This window comes from Mustela nivalis (assembly GCF_964662115.1).
Source record: "Mustela nivalis genome assembly, chromosome: 2".
Lineage (NCBI taxonomy): Eukaryota > Metazoa > Chordata > Mammalia > Carnivora > Mustelidae > Mustela > Mustela nivalis.
Window position 1 is genome coordinate 20,468,022 of NC_139021.1, and position 25,075 is coordinate 20,493,096.

A 25,075-nucleotide genomic window follows, 5' to 3' on the forward strand; every position below is an offset into this window, starting at 1 on the left:
CTCAGCTCTATTTCCAGGATCCCATTCAGGACTCAATAATAAACTTTGGGTCAACTTAACTGTGGCCTGACTTTGGTTCTTCACCCAGTTCTGATACATGACCGTTTGACTATGACCCCCATCTTTCATCTCTGTCCTGACCAATGATTTGCCTTGTTCTTCTGTACTTGATCATCTGCTTAAAAACCTGGTCAGAAAGCCAATCTTTCTGTGGCTGGGACACAACACTGTCCCTGTGCTTAAGAAAGAGAGAGGCTCCCATAGATTTTAAAAGTAATACAGACACGCACAGGTACATGTATACCTGTGCAAACACATAAAACTCTTTTTGAGGGTTTTCTGTATATTTCTCCATTCACTGAATCAAACACTCTAAATTTCATCCATGCCATAAGACATTCCATTTATGGGGTTTGGTGTAAAAAGAGCTCATATGTTCACTTTCACAACCACTACAACACCTTTTATTCAAGTAAAAGAGGTAGAGTGAAATAGGTTGTAGCCACCAATGCAGCCACTATTTGCTTTCAGAGGTGTGGTTTACTTTGCATCCCCTTACTGGTCTTTTCCAGTATGGGATACTAGTGGGTACCTCTAGCTGGAGTATCCCTAGCTATCCTTTCAAGCCTCTGCTTTATTATATGTATGTGGGATGAAGCCATACACTCAAAGGCAAAATGGCTCTGGGACCTTGACCAGTAGTTACCATCACCTCTGAGAAGAATCCAGAAACATACTTGTGACACTGGTAGATATTTGGGAGAAATGGTTATTCTGCGTGCACTACCACATGGTTGGGCCACACTGATTTTTTTCATAACAGGTAGAGCATGAAAACTGCCCAAAGTTACTCCGCTGATGGACAAAGTACACCACCTGCTTTGCTGCTTTCTGCTAAGGTCTCGAAGAAGTTTAGAAACAAAATTTGTAGTTAGCTTGAACTAACTCATTTTGAACCAAGTAAAGCAGGGAAGCACTGTGTCCTCTGGAGGACTGAAAGCAACACCTGTGGGGAATTTTTATATCAAGTTGATAACACAACTGAACCCCTTGAAGAGACCAGTTGAAAATTTATTTTCCTGACAACTCTTGCCCAGATGATTTTATCTCATCTCATGGATGAATTACAAGCTCATGACTCCTACATTCAAACCTCGAGCCCCAACCTGTTCCCCAACCTCCAGAATCACCACCTAACTGCCTCCTCTGTCACTCCACATGGACATTGGTCAAGTGTCTTGCAATGAACATGTCCAAAATGGAGATGATGCTACCGGTTCCTCAGTCAGTTTGTCCAGATATCTTTCCCTTCTCACTAAATAACACCTCCATTCTTCCAGGTACACCAGCACAAATCTTGATTTCTCTCCTTCTCCCACATTCAATTTATTAGCAAATCCTCTCAACTCTTCCTTTTAAATATGCAGAATGGTTTCCCCATTCACCATCGCTACCATGACAACTCTGCTCCAGGCAGCACCATGGCATGGCTGGATTAACACAGCCTCCTACCTTTGGCATTCCTCCACCCACTTACACTCCTACATGTATCCTACACAGAACAGGTGGAGGAATCTTTTCAAAAGGTAAGTCCAATCATGCCACTCCTTGCTCAAACCCTTGCAGTGGTTTCTCAACCTATAGAGCGTGAAATCTAAACTCTTCACCAAGGCTTATGTAAGGCTAGCTGGTCTACACCTTGACCTCCCACTGTCCTTCACCTATATCTTCCTGCCAATGCCTCCTATCACTTTCCCCCTCATCCACTCTTTTCCAGCCACAAGGGCATCCATGCAGCTACATCCTAAACACACTCCTATTCTGGGACATTGCCATGATTGCTGGAACAGTCTTCCCTGACATCTGTGAGTCTTGAGCCATCACTTCCCGTAGGTCTCTGCTGAGTGGAACCTTAAGGAAGCCTTTTCTACATAAAATAGCATGTCACATCCATATCACTCCTTATTGCCTTCTCCTGCTTTATTATTCCTGTTAGCATGTTATTTATTTATTTATTTATTTATTTATTTATTTATTGCCTGTCCTCTCTGGGAGGATGTAAATGCTCTGAGGGTAGGGACTCAGTATTCTCAGCATTGAACAGGGCCTGATGCAGAGCAGGAACTCACTATGTATTTGTTGGGTGATTAAATGAATGAGTAGTGTACTCTTTTGTTCCTAGTCTCCCTTGCAATGGAAGCCTGCATGTTTGTACGTCCTAGCACATCATCTGGAACACATCAGACCTTGATCCAGGCATTTGCAATGTCCCAAGGATGGGAAATCTGGAGTTAATCATCCTTTTCAAATTGGCACTGCCCTCTGGGCATTTTATCATCCTTACCCCAAAACTGCTGGAAAATCCAGACTGAGCGATGACAATGTTCTCCTAAGGAGCCATTTGCTGTTCATAAAACTTTAAAAAATAGCACCTATGGAACAAAGAGGCTGATGCAGTGTTAGACATACATTATCCTGAAGAGCTGGAGAATGGCTTCCAGGAATAGGATGTACTACATAATGGCATCATCACCTATCCATTTCTCATTAAAAGGAGCCTGACAGTGCATGGGCGCCATACATTTATTTCTAAAGCTCTTTTCTGAAGTTGTTCTTATAGACTCACTATGGATGTGAAGGCTAGATACAAGATTCTAAATGAGAATTTCTAATAACTTAGAAAATCCTTAAAATAGTCCATCCCTTCTTGATGTGGAATTAGAAAAGAAGGGAGTGGAAAACAGGGAAGCGATGACTGCAGAGAATACAGCAAGTGAATTTCAGACAAATCTTACTCTTTCAGAATGAATGGGCTAAATGATTAGACAGAGCAAATGCCTTATCCTCTTTTCTACGCATTATCTACATAAAGTGCTTAGCTCGGAACAGGCATTGAGTTCATAGTAATTATTATTCTATTCTCTGGGATTTGGGTTAAGATCGCAGACTTTGATGTCAGACCCACAAGGGTTAATTTTCAGTTGCTACTTACTCCTTGCGGAATTGGAAAAACCACTTAGCATTGCTGAACTTTCATGCTCTTATTTCGAAAATGGACATAACAACACCTTTCATAATGGAAGGACTAAGTAAGATACACATGTAAGGGACTGCATATAGTTCAGCACCTAACATATAAATAATAATGACATCTATAATATGAACAATAGATAAAAGAGCAAACATTGCAGGAGGAAATCAAGAAGAAAGAGGAGTATCTAAAGGATTTGTGGTTGCTCTTCCATTCTTTCAAGTTTCTACTCAACTCCCCCTGGATTTGAAGAGCTGCTAATGAAAGAGAAGGCTTGGACTCCCTAGGAGGGACAGGGAACCATTTCCCTCCATCTGCCAACTGATTTCCCACCTGACTTCACACATTTAACATCACTCCCAGGATTGGATAAGGCAAGGCCACTCTTTCCTTAAGAAGCCCAACCTCTTAGAAGTAAGGTGGGTTCATCCTTTGTCATGGCTCCAATCTTTCTAGTTCCTCTCTTGTACTAGGTTGGCTCTACTCATTACACTCCAATCCGAGAACCCTCGACTGCTTCTCCCCTGCACCATGTGCTCACCATGTGCACCGTGTGCACCATGTGCACCATGTGCACACTCCTCTCTCCTCCCTGAAGGAAGAGCCTGGGCTCTCACCTGCTGATTCATCTATTCATTCTCATCCAAACCAACTTGGACTTGCCTATCAAGATCCAGCCTGTGCATCACATCCCTGTAAAAAGCTTGCCGTCCTCTTCACCAACCACTAGTAGAGATGATTTCTAACTCCTTTGCCTTATTAGAAATACATTATGCCTTCTAGAACCTGCATTGCCACTGCTGGTTCATCTGCAGGACGGGTCAGGATCAGACGGATCTGATTTCTACTTCCAACTCCCCATTAACTATGAGACCTTAAGGATGCTATTTAATATTCTTGAGGCCAAGTACCCTTATCTGTAAAATAAAAATAATAGTATCTGAGAGGATTCTTAAAAGAATGCGAGGAGATCATGGAAACAAATATTCACTCAGTGCTATCACATAACAAGTGTTTTATTGGCACAGTATCTGGCCCATAGAACTCAGTAAGTCATCAAGAAATATTCATAAAGCATTTATTATCTGTCAGGCATTGTCTTGGAAGCTTGCATTTCAATGGAGGAAGTAAGACCCAGTTCCAGTTTTCAAGAAGCTCCAAGGGGTGGGTGAGGGAGTGTTGGTTGGGGGAGGGGTCGGGGGTACCAGGCATGTCATGGAGGGACAGACAAAAGCTATAATCGTGCCACAGCGTGGTAGGTGCTATAATGGGATAGGATTACAAGTGACTAGACCCACTCAAGTCTTGGAGGGGCAGAAAGTCTTCCCAGAGGTTTTGGGATTCAAGCTAAGACATGAAGGGTGAATAGTAATCAGTCCCACAATGGTGCTAGGGGAGATAGTAGAGGTGATAAGCTTTGGCGGATGGGTTGGTGCTGGGGGTGGGGTAGCCACAGCATGAAAAGATATTCTTGGCAGGAAATGTGCAGACATCTAGGCATAAAAGAGAACACACTGAGTTCGGAGAGCCTAAAGCATTTCAGTGTGGCTCGAGACAATACAGATAACTGATACTACTGAATAAATTAACTAAGTAATTGGTTAGTTGGACTCTCCGCCCTCCCTACCCTCACTAAGCTCTTACAGTTCTTTTCTGCTCTGTGTCCCAAACATCTGAAGACGTGTTCACATCCAATAGAAAACAATGGCTAAGAGCTGGCGCTCTGGATTCCCACCGCCAACGCTCAAATCTCAGCTCTGCTACTCACTGGCTTTGTGACTTCAATTACTTACCTCCAGCTTCCTCTCTCATAAAACTGAGATAAAAATAGTCCCTTCTGTGGCTACACAGATTCAGTTCTTAGCATGGCAGCTGACACAGAATACTCATCCAATAAATGTTATTATCATAATGTGTACTCCACCATAAATGGCCCTGAGTGCACTTCTTGTCTTCTCGCCCAACTGCAAGCTTCTTGGGGTCAAGGACATAGTCTTAAACATTTTCTCTTCCCTGATAAGATGGAAGGGTGCTGGTTTAAAAAGCCCAAAGAATGTGTGCCAATAGGTCTATATATAGCTCAGGCAGCATAGCAGAATGCTTCACATTGTGAAATCCAGACCCAGATGTGCCTGGGCTCATACTCACAGCTCTTCCATTTGCTGACTTTTTAATCTCGGGCAAGATGCTTAACCTCTCGTTGCCTTGGTTTTCTCATCTGTAAAGTGGGGATAATTATAGTAATGACCTCACTGGTTAGTTATGGGCATTTAATGGCTAAAGTCCTTAAACCAGAGCTGTTATTTAACTAAGAGGTGGTAAAGTTACTATTATGCTCTGTGTATTTGGAGCATCCAAATGGGAAATCAGATCTGAGGGAGGGATGCAAGATGTCCAAATATGCAGCCAACCTAAAGATACAATGGCAATTAGACACGTATAGTTTCTACATAGTTGTGTAAAATCACCTGCACCTAAGCACAAATATTCACAGCCTCATTATATTAAAAGAAACAGCATATAATATAATAGGTTCTACATAGATTTCTCTCTGCCTCATACCTGATTTTGTCTTATTAAGCTTGAGTCATAGAATCTTGGCTTTAGTACAACCCAAGTAAGGCACTGGAGGGCTGCCCAGAAATAAGAAACAACAAGAGACCACATCTTAATATCCTGATACCAACAAATACCAAAAATTACAGCTTTAAAAAGTTAGATATTAATGATTGATCCAGTCCTTAAGAGACTCAGTGCAATTTGAGCCATCAAAGTCAGCTCTAAAGCTGGATCAAATCCACTTACCCATCCCTGATTTAGAGCTTATGGATTTTATTCTTCTAAGAATCTGTAATCCAAATATCTCATTTAAGGCTCATGGGGGAAGATGCAATAAAGTGTACAGAATGCTAGGAATTCAAATGGGGGAAATTCCTAACTCCTTAATTAAAGTTGCAGGGATAATGCTTTCTGCATGAATCAGATTCATAAAAGTATTAGCAACCACAGATTTATAGCTGGACAACAGATATATGTCATGCTCTGAGTTACAGCTGAGAACAGAGTTTGTTAAAGCTGAATTATGGCAAATGCCTTCAACTGAAAAAATGTATGCATAAAATATTAACCATGGTACACACTTAGAATACTCTGCAGTATAATAAAGACAGTTTCTTTTAAAGGTTATAAATTAAGAATGCTTCCTTTCAAATGAATTACAATTATCACTTTATTTTTTAAAAGTGGCTGAGCATGTATCTTGTGTCTAACTCTTATTTAAAGGATATATCCTTAACCTTAACATTTGGCTACATAACTTTTCCTCAGGGTCCTGGATTGCAAGCACATGGCTACTATAAAAATGGGAAAGAAATATACCTCAGTCATCACAATTGGTAATTATCCTGCTTGCTACCAAGATGCTTCTATGTGTTCTTTGATTCAGTGAGCAGGTTTACAAATGTTCAGAGTACTTTTTTTTCCCCCCTGTTCTTATTATTTTAAGAAAATCCAGGTAGGAACTGCCTAGGAGGTAAAGATTAGCTGGATAACCCCCATGAAGGTATACCTCTTCTTCCAAGCCAGGAAATGAGAAAAGAAAAATTTTTTAATCATTTGAAGATACATTTTCATAAAGAAACTTGGGGATTTGAGTTCATAACTCACCCATTCAGGAAAGGGAATTTGTTGGATGGAATAAGTGAGCCTCTTTCTCTCTTCAGGTCTGCAAGGGGACTCTCCTCACTTAGCTGGCAGATGATGGAGTGAGTTCTGGTACCTCCAGCTGTCAGATTTGCAATAATATTTAGACTTTGCAAATTACTTTACCAACTCCCAAGATCATCAGTTTGTAGGTTTTTTTTTTCCCCTCTTGAAACTTGGCTTTGATTCCTACTAGTCTACTGACTTGAGTTATTGTCGAGTTTATCCAAAACTCATCAGCTTTTGCTTCATCACCTCTTGGCCAGAGCATGATTCACCATTTAAACTTCTTTTTTAATTTTTTTTATTTTTTTATTTTTTATTTTTTAAAGATTTTATTTATTTATTTATTTATTTGACAGAGAGAAATCACAAGTAGATGGAGAGGCAGGCAGAGAGAGGGAAGCAGGCTCCTCGCTGAGCAGAGAGCCCGATGTGGGACTCGATCCCAGGACCCTGGGATCACGACCTGAGCCGAAGGCAGCGGCCTAACCCACTGAGCCACCCAGGCACCCCTAAACTTCTTTTTTTAAAGGAAAGACTATATGTGCATATATACATGCACATATATATGTACATACACATACATATACATATATATACATACACATATATATGTATACACACACACACACACACTGCTGTTTATAAAAGGATACTCTCGAGTTAATTAGATCTTAAAACCATACCTTGCTTTAAAAATTGCTATTCCTTAAAGATATTCAAGATTCATTAGTATGTTTGTTCAGCAGCTTGTAAAAAAAAAATTAACAAATATAAATCTTTGATCACCATCTCTCCTTTCCCTGTTACCTTTTTTTTTAACTTTTCCCCACATTCGTGGAAAATTCTGAAATTACAGAAAAGATAAAGAAGAAACTATTTTAAGTAATTCCTAATTTCAATACCTTGCGATAATTACCATTAAAACATTGATATTTCTTTCTAGAACTTTTCCTACACACCTTCTAACAGCATTAGGATCATAATACATACAGGTAACTTTACATATTGCATTTAAAATGTAACATGTCTGAGAATTTCTCCAGCTCCATATTCTTTGAAAATCTAATTTTTTAATGGTTGTATAACATACTCTAATGTGGATATGCCTTAATGAACTGAACCATTTGCAACAAGTATGACATTGAAGATGTATTTAAATTTTCATACTTATACTCATATCCCTACTCTCTTCTCTAATTAATTACTCAGTCTCTACAAGTGCAAATGTTGTGTCCAAAGATATTTTAGAAGGCTGTTTGGCATATATTGTCTCCAAGACACTAGTCCTTAATTTTAGTGATGCTGGCTTATCTTACCCTTATAATGGGCAGATACTATTGTTATCTTTATTTTATTTTTTTAAAGATTTTATTTATTTATTTGACAGAGAGAGATCACAAGTAGGCAGAGAGGCAGGCAGAGATTGAGAGGAGGAAGCAGGCTCCCCGCCGAGCAGAGCCAGATGCAGTGTTCGATCCCAGGACCCTGGGATCATGACCTTAGCCAAAGGCAGAGGCTTAACCCACCGAGCCACCCAGGCACCCCTGTTATCCTTATTTTAGAGATGAGGAAGTGGAGGCAGCAAGATTAAGTAATTTCCCAAAGTTGGACCACAGAGAAACTGAGCTTTGAATGCAGGTAAATGCTCCTAAACACTGTTCCCAGATGCCTTTTGGGAAAAGTTGCAAGACTTTTAATAAATATTGTGAATTTTTAAAAAGATGCTATAATCCACAGTTTTCTGTAACAGCACTCACCTCACCTAACATCACCGTAAGATTGACTAACATAATAAAAATATAATAAAAAAATAAAATGAGGACTTCTGTTGTTTTTGCAGAGGCTATTAATAGTAGCATCTTAAATACAGAACTATTTATCCTGCTTCTGGAAACCTGGGCTTACTCCCAGACACTTCTTGAAAGCAAATACAGAAGAAGTCTAAATAATATACTAAGAATTATGCTTTCCAGTTGTTAAGAAAAATGTAACTATAAATTGATTAAAATTTTAAAACAGGGGCACCTGAGTAGCTCAGTTGGTTAAGCATCTGCCCTCCAGCTCAAGTCAGGATCCCAGAGCCCTGGGATTTAGCCCCATCAGGCTCCCTGCTCAGAGGGAAGTCTTCGTATCCCTCTCCCTCTATCCCGCCCCTGCCAACTTGGGTGCGCTCTCTCTTGCATGCACATCTCTTTCTTTTAAATATATAAAATCTTCTGAAAAATGTTTTTAAGACATTAAGATACAAACATCCAATTTCGTCCATTGGGCCCAAAAGCACAATGCATAAAGCCTATAAAATTTTCTTTAAAAGAAACATATTTTATTTATTTGTTAGAGAGAGTCTAGATAGAGAGAGCAAGAGAATAAGCAAGGGGAGTGGTAGGCAGAGGGAGAAGCAGGCTCCCCGCTGAGCGTGGAGTCCAATGCAGGACTCGATCCCAGGACTCTGGGATCATGACCTGAGCTGAAGGCAGATGCTTAACTGACTAAGCCACCCAGGCATCCCAAGCCTATAAAACTTTCAATGCCCCCTGCCCCACCCCCAATGCAACAACATGTATTGGCTCTAAAATAAGAAAATTACAAAACAGGAATTAATAAATGCTACTATTGTACCTACAGAATACAACATTTTGTTAACTAACCAAGGACAATTAAATCTTAAGATGGTTATATATAAGTTCAAATGTACCACTTCTATTATCAATATATATTCGATATGATATGGGTCTCTAAAAACAAAAGAATCTAGGACCTACAAAGATCTTAAATTGATCTTGAGTTCGAAGAGGTCCTTCTTTCTGATCAAGCTGTTTTCGATCTTGCCTCTGTGAAGCACGGCTTTCCTTTCCCCAGTAAGTAACATACATAACACACCAAAGTTATTTTTAAGATAGCAACAGGTAGTATAAAATTTTTACATCTGTCTACAGTCTCTGTAATAAAGGTCAGTTGCTTCAGGCACTCACTCCTGCTGACTATGTAATTTGGGGTGTTTGCAATATAGTTTCCTCTATATTAGTCATTGTTTAGTCTTCATTGAATATACAGTTTCTTCTTGCTTTTTACTCAGATCCTGGACCAAACTCCTCACTGCTTCTCCCTGCTGGCCACCCAGTGTGTGGTACTTTGTTTAAAAACAGCCTTAGCAAACTACACTTTGTCTCTAGGCTGAAATTCCAAATTCGGGCAAGAAGAAAACTGATCCCTCTTGGGCCAGGTACCCTTCTTGGTGCTAATCAACTCTGGGTGTGAGGGCAGGGCTGTAACTTCTCGAGACCAAGTATGCACATGAGACAAAGGGAAGGGAAGGCTTAGCCTGCATCCCTAGATAATAGAGCAGGAGTCAAGAATTAAGTGCGGAAAACCAGGGCAGCAAGAGTGAGGAAAATGTAAGCTAGCGTACATCCAGACTGCTTGAGTCCCGGTCTGCACCCATCATCTGGGTGGGTTGTGGGAGAGGGATCAGCAGTGCAGAAGTGGAGGAGAGTCTTTCGATCTCCCAGGAAGAGAGGTCAAGGTATGCTCTCAGCTCCACAAATGAAGCACCATGTTGCTCTTCAAGGAAGATTATGTGGTGCCAAGTGACCAAAAAGTTCTCAGAACTAGAAATCAGGGCCCCGGAACTGTAGTTTTGTTTTTGTCCTTTTCTTTCATTTGGCTTAAGAATTTCCACGGAGCATCAGGTTTGGAAGGCATCTAGTTTTGGTTTTACTAACAGATGTATGTTTTTTATAGTTACCTTTGCATTTTAAGGTACATTACCAAAAAATAATAATAATTGACACAGCAAAGGTGCAAAATATAGTTTTAAAATAAGTATCTAGGGTGCCTGGGTGGCTCAGTGGTTAAGCCGCTGCCTTCGGCTCGGGTCATGATCTCAGGGTCCTTGGATCGAGTCCCGCATCAGGCTCTCTGCTCAGCAGGGAGCCTGCTTCCTCCTCTCTCTCTCTCTGCCTGCCTCTCTGCCTACTTGTGATTTCTCTCTGTCAAATAAATAAATAAAATCTTTAAAAAATAAAAAAAAATAAAATAAGTATCTAAAAAAATGAATGAATTATTTAAGTGTTCAATAAATAATAGCACAGAGAATGCTGAAGCAAAAATTATGGGGGGGGGTTGCTGGTTCACAAAAGCAGCTCATTCATAAATCTGGTTGTTTAATTCCTCAGGCAACATGCAGGATGCCGTGCTTCAGCCTGACCTTGAACAGCTCCAAAGCCCGAGCTATCCCAGTCTTCCTTTCCCTATGCGCCGGCCAGGTCTTTCCTCTTCTTCCTCTGTTTGTTTGTTTGTTTGTTTTTTGTTTTCCCATTAGTTTTGATTCTATCTTGTGATATCAAACAGAATTGTTCTCTTGGTTTTTTCTTCATGGCCGTCCTTTGCATACTTGAAGTCCGCAATCAAACCCTTCTCTTAATCTTCTGTTACTCAGGGCTGTTTCTACGGTCCTTTCTCATTGAGTATCTTTATATTCTCTCCTCTGTCATTTTATGAACAGAGAGAGAGAGTGCCCACATCTCAAGGGCATGCATTTCTCATGTAATCCACTTGTGACTGTTCCATAAGAATAATAAGTTTCAACAATTCTCGATGGCTCAAATTTTTGAAATTCTTACATAAAAATCACCTCATTTGACCCCTTCTGTAACTTTGTGAGGTGACAGAGAACACGAGCCCCATTGATCAGATTAGAAAACTAAAGGACAAAAATATTAAGGGATTTCTTTTAATGAGAAGATAAATAACTAAATTTCTAAGCATAAAAAAATGGAGACTCCATACACTTATATTTTGTTGTTTTCTGCTAAACCTGTTATTTATAGAGTCATTGGTATCATGAAATTCACAGCCTACAATGTAAGATAAGACAGACAGAACCATTGGAAATGAACAAGAAGGAAATAAAAAAGTAAAAAATGAAAAAAGAATAAAAACATGGGATGTAGAGAGGGGCAGATGGGCAAACCAGAGGGAAATAATGCGTATAAATGATGTATAACATTATATTTGAGTATTTTAGAGTGGACTGTTTTTCCTCATATTGGCTCTTTATTTAGATTTATTTTTTTAAAAGATTTTATTTATTTATTTAGAGAGAGAGTGCCAGGGAAGGGGCAGAAGAAGAGGGAGAGAGAATCTCAAGCATATCTTTAACTGAGCCCAGAGCCCGATGTGGGACTCAATCCTACAACCCTAAGATCATGATCTGAGCTGAAATCAAGAATCAGATGCTCACCCGACTGAGTTACCCAGGCTCGCCTTCATATTGGCTCTTGAACTCGAGCTCCCTCAAGTTAGAGCCTGCTGCTTACGTGGTACTGGGCAGGCTTCTCAGAAAATAAAACAAAATAAATATATTCTCCCTAAGGGAGTAAAGAAGTCTGAAGACCAGCCCTAGCCTTGGTGACTTGCTACGAGGAATTATATGAGTTAGTATACATACTTGTACTCACAGCTCAGATTTATTGCAGTGAAAAGGATATAAAACAAAACTGGCAAAGGTAAAGGAGAACAGAACAAAATGCAAAGGAAACCAAATGCAAGCTTCGAAGGGGCCTGCCGCACTGCTGTCACACAGGACACACTCAGTTCCTTTAGCAATGGGTTGTTGCAGCACATGGGGAATACTGTCTGCTCCAGAAGCTCCCTGGAGACTGGGACCTAAGTTTTTACTGGAAACTGGGCATATAAGCACCCACTGCCTGGCATGTACCTATATTCCAGAATTCTAGAAGGACAGCATGTCTTCAGCATGAATAATGCTGTTTGTATAAACAATTCAGGAACAGTGAGCCACTCTCATTAATGAGGGGCCATTTTAGATCAGTGTAAGGAACTCTTCACCATTCAAGCTCCCAGATGATGGCCACTGCCAATGTTACAAGCAAGACTTCCTAAGGCTAGTGCTCTCAAGCCTACATGTTAATATTCTTGCACACACAGTAAATGCTCCGTCAATCTTTACTACGATCCCAAGTTGATGAGGCTCTAGAACAGAATTTCTCTCTTCCTCTTAGGAAAAGGGAGCCCAGTCTGTTCCAGTAAATACTGGGATAGCAGACAGAGGACAAAGAATAAGGCCAAGGAACTAATGACTAAATCCATCTGATGGGTACATAAATCTCTAGTCTCCTTGATGATCCCTAAAGAACATTATTTATCAGAACCACTTCAAAGTTAGTACTGGCAACTGAGCTATTTCTGCCCTTTAAATCCTACCTAAATCTTTCCTTCTTATTGAACTGGATCTTTCCATCTGGCGTAAGAAAGCCTTCTACTCCCTGTGGGGGTGCAGTTGGAGGCAGCCTTACAGATCATTGACATCCATGATGATGTCTACCCTGAGGTATATCAGGAAGGACGGAGCATGTGGGCCTCAGATCACCAGCGTAGGCTTTAAACTTTGATACATAGAAAAGTAAATGATTCAGATTACTTGAGGAAAACATGTTAGGAGATCTGGTTTCCTTCAGAGAAAACAGAGTCACTAATTAGCTGTGTTTCCTTGGGCAATTAAACTGCCACACCTCAGTTTTTCTTATCTGTAAAATGGGCATGCGAAGCCCCTTCTGACTCAAATACCCTCTGACATGATGGGTTACACACAACACTGTCATACACAATACCATTGGCATAATTAAAAAGTCACAATGCTCTTAACTTGAATGCCTGTTATCCCACTCAGATTTAGGGGCCGGGTGACAGAAGGCAAGGGACTGGGGTGAAGGGGGGAATGATACCCAAAGAAAAAGTTATAGGGATGAAAAGAGCATCTAAATAAAAAAGAGGTCTTCCAAATATTCTCCCTACTCAGACACTTTTATTTAGATCATCTAGAACTATTTCTCTGTGCCCCAGCTGAACTTCCCCCCTCCTTGGTTTTTAATAATAAACCAGCACATTAATTTTTTAAAACAGGAAATGATAGGGCAAAGACTCCATAAACAGCTGAAATGTTAATCACACAAAGGCTCCCAAAGCAATTTCATTCTGGACTCCTCATGGTTATGCATTACAATAGGAATTTTCATCAGAACGCTAGCCCTAGGATGGGCTGCTAGGAAAATGACACCTACCACCAGTCTGAATCCCTGGACAGGCTCTTTGAAGAGGCAATCAGGGCAGAATGTTCCAAAAAATGCTTATGTATATGGTGGTGCTAGTGGGGGGAGGCAACAGACAAGGTACTTAAACCATGTTGAAAATACTGGGTACTCTGCATATATTATCTCAGCCGGTTTCAACAACTGACTCCTCACAAGGGCTAAGATTAGCATGCTCACTTCACAGATGAGGAAAATGAGGTTCAGAGAAGGAAGATAACTTTCCCAACGACACACAGTCACATAACGTATTAGTGTTCCACTGATATGTTCTTACTGCATAAAAAAAAATCACCACAATCTTGGCAGCTTAAAAAACACCATTGCATTATCTCATAGTTCTCATGGGTCAGGAGTTGGGACACCTGCTCCAGCTTCTCCACACTGAAATCAAGGTGAGGGCCAGAGCTGTGTGCCTACCTAGGGTTTGTAGCCCTCATCTGAGCTCCCTAGCTATTGGCAGAATTCATGTCGGGGAGTGGAGGTCACACACTCGCCTGCCCATATGGCTCCAGTAGGCAGTTTCCAACTTGGCTGTTTGCTCCTGGGCCAGTCAGTTTCTCCCATCACATGCCCCTAAGGATAATTTCCTGTTTGGTTCACTCAAAGTCAACTGGTTAGGAACCTGGTTACGGGAATGCTATCCAGTCATACCCACAGGCCCCATCTACACGCAGCTGGAGGGGTGAGGAGATGGGACAGCGTGTGGGATGCTGACAGTCACCTTAGAATTCCACTTACCGCGCAAAACGAGTTGATGGCAGAGTTGAGTAAGGCCTGACCTCAGGTCCGCTTACCTCCAAAGCTACCTACACACCTGAGCCACCCTGGGTTGAAGCAGGAGCCTAGACAGATATTCCCAATGGTGGCAACTGGCTGAGAGAATGAGAAAAGATGGGTGAAGCCCCAGCTGGCCTGAGTTACTCAGAGGAAAGGGTGGTGGCAAGATCTGGGACCTAAGTTTCCCCGGCTAAGTGTCATCTCTGAACCAGATCATTCTGAGACTCCGCAAAAACAAATGTTCTCTGTGGTAAAGGCCCAAGAGCATCGGGAGGCATCTGACTTGCTCTGCCTCAGGGGTGACATTTCCTTACAGGTTGGATCCTCCCCAGGCTCTCCTCTTTCTGCTTATTCTTTTTTGCCACATTTAAAGAGTGTCCACTAAGAGCCGAGGACTGAGAGTCACTGAGGATCCACAGATAAAAAGACAAGGCCCTGCCCCCAAGAGTTTTTGATCTTAAGTTGTGGGAAAGGGATGAAAGTGAATAGATATAAATGTGTTCAGGGAAATATCTATGTATATACAAATGACAAGTTAGAGAGGAAGGAGCTACAGCTGCCTGGGAAGGTTCTAGAGAGTTCCATCTGACTCTAAAGAGGAAGAGGTTGTTGAGTGGATTAGATGGGAGGCCGAGGTTGGGTATGGAGGGTAGTCGAGGCAGAGGAAACATCTTCCTTAAAACCCTTCAGGGGCTCCCCATTGACTCTTCAGATAAAACCCAGGGCCTGAATATGACTTAGAAGTTCCTACTTGACCCCGTGTTTCCTTCCTTTCCAGACAATGCCCCCTCCCCCCTTAATATCTGCAGTCTGGCTTCATCACTGGTCTTTCACTGGTGTGGTTTCCTCTCCTGGAACATTCTTCACCAGTATACTTAATTCCCCAACCTATCTTTTTTTTTTTTTTTTAAGATTTTATTTATTTGACAGAGAGAGACACACTCAGAGAGGGAACACAAGCAGGGGAAGTGGGAGAGGGAAAAGCAGGCTCTCCTCTGAGCAGGGAGCATGATGCGGGGCTTGATCCCAGGACCCTGGGATCATGACCTGAGCTGAAGGCCGTCGTTTAATGACTGAGCCACCCAGATGCCCCTCCCTGACCTCTCTTTACACACACACACACACACACACACACACACACACACACACTCTTCTCCCACCTAATCACTATTTACTCTTCAGCTCTTGGATTTGACGTCACTTCCTCGAGAAAGCCTCCCTTGGTGCCAAAGCTCTGATTTAAAATGCTTACTGTAGATGCGACTACCACACTGTGTGATTACCAGCATGTCATTTATCCGTGGGTCTGGACCTGTCTCCTTGAGACCACTGGAAGATATAATAGGACCGACTTAAGGGACCATGTTTATCTCTTCACTCTGGCATCTCCAGGGATTACCGTCACTTAGTAGGTGATCAAAAACTATTTGTTGGATAAATAGATAAAGGGCACAGAGGCAACCTTGTTCATGGAAGAAAATTAAAGGCATCATAGACTAAATGGAAACAAAATTAATCAAATCTTCCATATCCTACTGCCTACACATGACATAGACATTAGGAGGGAATTCATATATTTAAATTATATATACAACATACGCATGTATATATGTGTATATATCCTACATACATATGCACATATCCATATACACACATATATATGTATATATTAAATATACATGTATATGAAAGTACTTAAATGAGGATTAGAGAAAAGAGACCATTTTGGTTTTTTTACTGTGTTATGATAGTCGTCATACAGTATATCATTAGTTTCTGATGTAGTGTTCCATGATACATTGTTTGCGTATAACACCCAGAGCTCCATGCAATATGTGCCCTCCTAATACCCACGACAGGGTTAACCCACTTCCCTACCCACTGCCCTCCCGTCTAAAACCCTCAGTTTGTTTCCCGGAGTCCATAGTCTCTCATGGTTCACCCCCCCCACTCTGATTTCTCCCCCTTCATTTTTCCCTTCCTTCTCCTAATGGCCTCCATGTTATTCCTTATGTTCCACAAATAAGTGAAACCATATGATAATTGGCTTTTTCTGCTTGACTTATTTCACTTAGCATAATCTCCTCCAGTCCCAACCATGTTGATGCAAAAGTTGAGTATTCATCCTTTCTGATGGCTGAGTAATATTTTATTGTGTATATGGACCACATCCAATTTAGGCATTCATCTGTCGAAGGGCATCTTGGGTCTGTCCACAGTTTGGCTATTGTGGACATTGCTGCTATGAACACTGAGGTCCATGTGGCCCTTCTTTTCACTGCATTTTTATCTTTGGGGTAAACACCCAGTAGTTCAATTGCAGGGTCATAGGGAAACTCTATTTTTATTTTTTTTTAATATAATTTTTTATTTTTTATAAAGATATATTTTTATCCCCAGGTTTACACACTTCACAGCACTCACCAAAACACATACCCTCCCCAATGTCCATAATACCACCCCCTTCTCCCAAACCCCCTCCCCCCAGCAACCCTCAGTTTGTTTTGTGAGATTAAGAGTCACTTATGGTTTGTCTCCCTCCCAATCCCATCTTCTTTCATTTATTCTTCTCGTACCCACTTAAGCCCCCATGTTGCATCACCACTTCCTCATATCAGGGAGATCATATGATAGTTGTCTTTCTCCGCTTGACTTATTTCGCTAAGCATGATACGCTCTAGTTCCATCCATGTTGTCGCAAATGGCAAGATTTCATTTCTTTTGATGGCTGCATAGTATTCCATTGTGTATATATACCACATCTTCTTGATCCATTCATCTGTTGATGGACATCTAGGTTCTTTCCATAGTTTGGCTATTGTGGACATTGCTGCTATAAACATTCGAGTACACGTGCCCCTTTGGATCACTACGTTTGTATCTTTAGGGTAAATACCCAATAGTGCAATTGCTGGGTCATAGGGCAGTTCTATTTTCAACATTTTGAGGAACCTCCATGCTGTTTTCCAGAGAGGTTGCACCAGCTTGCATTCCCACCAACAGTGTAGGAGGGTGCCCCTTTCTCCACATCCTCGCCAGCATCTGTCATTTCCTGACTTGTTGATTTTAGCCATTCTGACTGGTGTGAGGTGATATCTCATTGTGGTTTTGATTTGTATTTCCCTGATGCCGAGTGATATGGAGCACTTTTACATGTGTCTGTTGGCCATCTGGATGTCTTCTTTGCAGAAATGTCTGTTCATGTACTCTGCCCATTTCTTGATTGGATTATTTGTTCTTTGGGTGTTGAGTTTGCTAAGTTCTTTATAGATTCTGGACACTAGTCCTTTATCTGATATGTCGTTTGCAAATATCTTCTCCCATTCTGTCAGTTGTCTTTTGATTTTGTTAACTGTTTCCTTTGCTGTGCAAAAGCTTTTGATCTTGATGAAATCCCAATAGTTCATTTTTTCCCTTGCTTCCCTTGCCTTTTGCGTTGTTCCTAGGAAGATGTTGCTGCGGCTGAGGTCGAAGAGGTTGCTGCCTATGTTCTCCTCAAGGATTTTGATGGATTCCTTTCACACATTGAGGTCCTTCATCCATTTTGAGTCTATTTTCGTGTGTGGTGTAAGGAAATGGTCCAATTTCATTTTTCTGCATGTGGCTGTCCAATTTTCCCAGCACCATTTATTGAAGAGGCTGTCTTTTTTCCATTGGACATTCTTTCCTGCTTTGTCGAAGATGAGTTGACCATAGAGTTGAGGGTCTATTTCTGGGCTCTCTATTCTGTTCCATTGATCTGTTTTTGTGCCAGTACCATGCTGTCTTGATGATGACAGCTTTGTAATAGAGCTTGAAGTCCGGGATTGTGATGCCACCAATGTTGGCTTTCTTTTTCAATATCCCTTTAGCTATTCGAGGTCTTTTCTGGTTCCATATAAATTTTAGAATTATTTGTTCCATTTCTTTGAAAAAGATGGATGGTACTTTGATAAGAATTGCATTAAATGTGTAGATTGCTTTAGGTAACATAGACATTTTCACAATATTTATTCTTCCAACCCAGGAGCATGGAACATTTTTCCATTTCTTTGTGTCTTCCTCAATTTCTTTCATGAGTACTTTATAGTTTTCTGAGTATAGATTCTGTGTCTCTTTGGTTAGGTTTATTCCTAGGTATCTTATGGTTTGGGGTGCAATTGTAAATGGGATTGACTCCTTAATTTCCCTTTCTTCTGTCTTGCTGTTGGTGTAGAGAAATGCAACTGATTTCTGTGCATTGATTTTATATCCTGACACTTTACTGAATTCCTGTATAAGTTCTAGCAGTTTTGGAGTGGAGTCTTTTGGGTTTTCCACATAGAGTATCATATCATCTGCGAAGAGTGACAATTTGACTTCTTCTTTGCCGATTTGGATGCCTTTAATTTCCTTTTGTTGTCTGATTGCTGAGGCTAGGACCTCTAGTACTATGTTGAATAGCAGTGGTGATAATGGACATCCCTGCCGTGTTCCTGACCTTAGCGGAAAAGCTTTCAGTTTTTCTCCATTGAGAATGATATTTGCGGTGGGTTTTTCATAGATGGCTTTGATGATATTGAGGTATGTGCCCTCTATCCCTACACTTTGAAGAGTTTTGATCAGGAAGGGATGCTGTACTTTGTCAAATGCTTTTTCAGCATCTATTGAGAGTATCATATGGTTCTTGTTCTTACTTTTATTGATGTGTTGTATCACATTGACTGATTTGCGGATGTTGAACCAACCTTGCAGCCCTGGAATAAATCCCACTTGGTCGTGGTGAATAATCTTTTTAATGTACTGTTGAATCCTATTGGCTAGTATTTTGTTGAGTATTTTCGCATCTGTGTTCATCAAGGATATCGGTCTATAGCTCTCTTTTTTGGTGGGATCCTTGCCTGGTTTGGGGATCAAGGTGATGCTGGCCTCATAAAATGAGTTTGGAAGTTTTCCTTCCATTTCTATTTTTTGGAACAGTTTCAGGAGAATAGGAATTAGTTCTTCTTTAAATGTTTGGTAGAATTCCCCCGGGAAGCCGTCTGGCCCTGGGCTTTTGTTTGTTTGGAGATTTTTAATGACTGTTTCAATCTCCTTACTGGTTATGGGTCTGATCAGGCTTTCTATATCTTCCTGGTTCAGTTGTGGTAGTTTATATGTTTCTAGGAATGCATCCATTTCTTCCAGATTGTCAAATTTATTGCCGTAGAGTTGCTCATAGTATGTTCTGATAATTGTTTGTATTTCTTTGGTGTTAGTTGTGATCTCTCCTCTTTCATTCATGATTTTATTTATTTGGGTCCTTTCTCTTTTCTTTTTGATAAGTCAGGCCAGGGGTTTATCAATTTTATTAATTCTTTCAAAGAACCAGCTCCTACTTTCGTTGATTTGTTCTATTGTTTTTTTTGTTTCTATTTCATTGATTTCTGCTCTGATCTTTATGATTTCTCTTCTCCTGCTAGGCTTAGGGTTTCTTTCTTGTTCTTTTTCCAGCTCCTTTAGGTGTAGGGTTAGATTGTGTACCTGAGACCTTTCTTGTTTCTTGAGAAAGGCTTGTACCGCTATATATTTTCCTCTCAGGACTGCCTTTGTTGTGTCCCACAGATTTTGAACCGTTGTATTTTCATTATCATTTGTTTCCATGATTTTTTTCAATTCTTCTTTAATTTCCCGGTTGACCCATTCATTCTTTAGAAGGATGCTGTTTAGTCTCCATGTATTTTGGTTCTTTTCAAACTTCCTTTTGTGGTTGAGTTCTAGCTTTAGAGCATTGTGGTCTGAAAATATGCAGGGAATGATCCCAATCTTTAGATACCGGTTGAGTCCTGATTTAGGACCGAGGATGTGATCTATTCTGGAGAATGTTCCATGTGCACTAGAGAAGAATGTGTATTCTGATGCTTTGGGATGAAATGTTCTGAATATATCTGTGATGTCCATCTGGTCCAGTGTGTCGTTTAAGGCCTTTATTTCCTTGCTGATCTTTTGCTTGGGTGATCTGTCCATTTCAGTGAGGGGAGTGTCAAAGTCCCCTACTATTATTGTATTATTGTTGATGTGTTTCTTTGATTTTGTTATTAATTGGTTTATATAGTTGGCTGCTCCCACGTTGGGGGCATAGATATTTAAAATTGTTAAATCTTCTTGTTGGACAGACCCTTTGAGTATGCTATAGTGTCCTTCCTCATCTCTTATTATAGTTTTTGGCTTAAAATCTAATTGATCTGATATAAGGATTGCCACTCCTGCTTTCTTCTGATGTCCATTAGCATGGTAAATTCTTTTCCACCCCCTCACTTTAAATCTGGAGGTGTCTTTGGGCTTAAAATGTGTTTCTTGGAGGCAACATATAGATGGGTTTTGTTTTTTTATCCATTCTGATACCCTGTGTCTTTTGACAGGGGCATTTAGCCCATTAACATTCAGGGTAACTATTGAGAGATATGAATTTAGGGCCATTGTATTGCCTGTAAGGTGGCTGTTACTGTATATGGTCTCTGTTCCTTTCTGATCTACCACTTGTAGGATCTCTCTTTGTTTAGAGGACCCCTTTCAAGATTTCCTGTAGAGCTGGTTTGGTGTTTGCAAATTCTTTCAGTTGTTGTTTGTCCTGGAAGCTTTTAATCTCTCCTTCTATTTTCAATGATAGCCTAGCTGGATATAGTATTCTGGGCTGCATGTTTTTCTCATTTAGTGCTCTGAAAATATCATGCCAGCTCTTTCTGGCCTGCCAGGTCTCTGTGGATAAGTCAGCTGCCAATCTAATATTTTTACCATTGTATGTTACAGACTTCTTTTCCCGGGCTGCTTTCAGGATGTTCTCTTTGTCACTGAGACTTGTAAATTTTACTATTAGGTGACGGGGTGTGGGCCTATTCTTATTGATTTTGAGGGGCGTTCTCTGAACCTCCTGAATTTTGATGCTTGTTCCCTTTGCCATATTGGGGAAATTCTCCCCAATAATTCTCTCTAGTATACCTTCTGCTCCCCTCTCTCTTTCTTCTTCTTCTGGAATCCCAATTATTCTAATGTTGTTTCGTCTTATGGTGTCACTTATCTCTCGAATTCTCCCCTCGTGGTCCAGTAGCTGTTTGTCCCTCTTTTGCTCAGCTTCTTTATTCTCTGTCATTTGGTCTTCTATATCACTAATTCTTTCTTCTGCCTCATTTATCCTAGCAGTGAGAGCCTCCATTTTTGATTGTACCTCATTAATAGCTTTTTTGATTTCAACTTGGTTAGATTTTAGTTCTTTTATTTCTCCAGAAAGGGCTTTTATATCTCTCGAGAGGGTTTCTCTAATATCTTCCATGCCTTTTTTGAGCCCGGCTAGAACCTTGAGAATTGTCATTCTGAACTCTAGGTCTGACATATTACCAATGTCTGTATTGATTAGGTCCCTAGCCTTCGGTACTGCCTCTTGTTCTTTTTTTTGTGTTGAATTTTTCCGTCTTGTCATTTTGTCCAGATAAGAGTATATGAAGGGGCAAGTAAAATACTAAAAGGGTGGCAACAACCCCAGGAAAATATGCTTTAACCAAATTAGAAGAGATCCAAAATCGTGAGGGGGGAGAAAGGGGATAAAAAGTGGTTCAAAAAGGAAACAATAAAAAAAAAAGAAAAAAGAGAAAAAAAAAAGAATTTTTTAAAAAAAGAAAACACCTAAGAAAAATATAAAAAAGAAAAAAAATATATGTATTAGATAAACTAGTAAAAAATCGTTAAAAAAGAAAAATGTAACAGTTAAAAAAAAAATTTTACCCGAAAGCAAAAAAAAAAAAAAAAAAAAATTAAATTAAATTAACCGCAAGACTAAAAAAAATCACAGGGAAAAAGCCATGAGTTCCGTGCTTTGCTTTCTCCTCCTCTAGAATTCTGCTGCTCTCCTTGGTATTGAAACCACACTCTTTGGTAGGTGAACTTGGTCTCGGCTGGATTTCTTGTTGATCTTCTGGGGGAGGGGCCTGTTGTAGTGATTCTCAAGTGTCTTTGCCCCAGGCGGAATTGCACCGCTTTTACCCGGGGCCGGGATGAGTAATCCGCTTGGGTTTGCTTTCAGGAGCTTTTGTTCCCTGAGCGCTTTCCGTAGAGTTCCGGAGGACGGGAATACAAATGGCGGCCTCCTGGTCTCCGGCCCGGAGGAGCCGAGATCCCAGGGCCGCACTCCTCAGTGCGCCCTCAGAGAACAGCGCCCAGTTACTCCCGTCTGCCTCACCTCCGGCCGCGCTCCGAGCTCACCGAGCCTGCGACCGGTTCAAGGTCACCCCGAGCTGCGAGCTTACTGTCGGCTCTGTCTCTGTAGCCGGCTTTCTTGTTCCAATACCCGCAAGCTCTGCGACACTCAGACACCCCCGATCCTTCTGTGACCCTGCGGGACCTGAGGCCACGCTGACCCCGTGTGGGCTTTGCCCCGGGTAGCCTCTGGAGCGATGTCCCTCAGCGGAACAGACTTTTAAAAGTCCTGATTTTGTGCCCGGTTGCTCTGCCGCTTGCCGGGAGCCGGCCCCTCCCCCCAGGGTCTATCTTCCCGTCGCTTTGGATTCACTTCTCCGCCGGTCCTACCTTTCAGAAAGTGGTTGTTTTTCTGTTTCCAGAATTGCTGTTCTTCTTCTCTTCGATATGCTGATGGATTTGCAGGTGTTTGCAATCTTTAGATAAGCTATCTAGCTGATCTCCGGCTAGCTGAAGTAGTCTCGGCCTGCTACTTCTCCGCCATCTTGACTCCTCCGGGAAACTCTATTTTTAATTTCTTAAGGAATCTCCACACTGTTTTCCAAAGTGGCTGCACCAATTTGCATTCCCAACAACAGTGTAAGAAGGTTCCCCTCTCTGCACAACTTCTCCCAACTCGTGTTGTTTCTTGCCTTATCAAATGTTGCCATTCTAACTGGTGTAAGGTGGTATCTCAGTGTGGTTTTGATTTGAATTTCCCTGTTGGCTAGTGATGATCAACACTTTTCATGTATCTGTTAGCCATTTGTATGTCTTCTTTGGACAAGTGTCTGCTCATGTCTTCAGCCCATTTTTTTACTTTATCTGTTTTTTGGGTATTGAGTTTGAGAAGTTCTTTATAGATCTTGGATATCAGCCCTTTGTCTGTAGTGTCATTTGCAAATAGCTTCTCCCATTCTGTGGGTTGCATCTTTGCTTTGTTGACTGTTTCCTTCACTGTGTAGAAGCTTTTCATCTTGATGAAGTCCCAAAGGTTCATTTTCGCTTTTGTTTCTCTTGTCTTTGGACACGTGTCTTGAAAGAAGTTGCTGTGGCTGATGTCAAAGAGGTTACTGTCTATGTTCTCCTCCAGGATTTTGATGGATTCCTCCAGGATTTTGATGGATCCCTCTTCTTAAAAAAAAGGTTTAGAATTCTGATTTTTTGTTGGAATCATAATCAAGAAATCAGAACTGCTTTTCATAGTCGGCCATTCCCAGAATGTTGTTTTGCCGTGATCACCAATGATCCACAGAACTGCAGTGGCTTAAAACAAAGGTTTATTTCTTGCTCAAAATGCATGATCATTAACTACTCCAAATATCAGTCACTCCAGACTCAGGCTGAGAGAACATCCTCTAACTCAGATATGTCTGTGGCCATTGTACAGAGAAGAGACATCACAAACCTAATATCCTCATCTTGGAAGTGACATAGGTGATTTCCATCTGTATTCCATTAAATAAAGCATGTTGACATGGCCACTCCTGACTTCAACAGGGCAGAGACCTATAAATCTCACACAAGGAGGGGTTCTTCAAGGAAGAAGTGGGAAAGTGAAATATTTGATAAACGATAATATTGTCCTTCACACCAGGGAACGTCAGGCTATAAATGTCTTTTCTGACATTTGGATTTTCCCTTTTCATTTATTGGCAATTAAACTTTCAGTACTGCTCTGCCATTGGAGTAAAGAAGACAAGCCAAGGTTCTAAAGAGAAAGAATCAGAATGCCCGAGTTGGAACAGTCCATACAGTGCACATAGACACAGCACTACATTTTATGAATATGAAAACTGGCTCAGAGAAGCTGCTGCCTTCCCCAAGGGATCCCTGCATCATGTGAGGGCTAAGGCCAAGTCCCAAACCCCTGGTTCCAGAACTTAGGCACATTCTTTCATTGCCCACCTAAGATAGCCCAACTTACTGTCTACAAATCAGACCCACAGCTTTGCACAGCACAGATACAGTTCCTGCCACTGAACCTGACTCATGGTCCTGCTAAGAGAACCCACCACCCACCCACCCTCAGTGCAATGGGCTTCCATGGAGCTTTTCTCCAGTTGTCCTCACTTCGTTGAGACAGGCTGTAATTATGCTCAGTTCTTTGCCTGTTTTATAGCTTGGCTCTGACATAATAAGAACATCTGCAATAAAAACATCTATGGGGTTTTGTTTCCTTCTGTATAAATTCATTGTCTGGAATCTGACAGCCCCATGTCTTGGTGATTTATCAGAATTAGTCCATTTAGGAAGGAGTGCCTTGCTCTACTGAAACCTG

At 41.0% G+C, this 25,075-nt stretch overlaps 1 long non-coding RNA gene across 10 annotated transcripts in view; it reads right to left on the reverse strand.

Moving 5' to 3' along the window:
* LOC309860174 overlaps positions 1-25,075 on the reverse strand; it is a 274,988-nt gene that overhangs the window by 218,321 nt on the left and 31,592 nt on the right. For 2 of the 10 annotated variants that reach the window (XR_014309210.1, XR_014309212.1), the window contains exon 4: positions 5,180-5,249. The exons of 6 other annotated variants lie outside the window; for them this stretch is intronic. This is a non-coding gene — a long non-coding RNA (uncharacterized lncRNA). Of the gene's footprint in view, positions 1-5,179; positions 5,250-6,697; positions 6,816-25,075 lie in introns of all 10 variants that reach the window. 2 more of the 10 variants (XR_014309208.1, XR_014309211.1) reach the window with 2 other exon arrangements.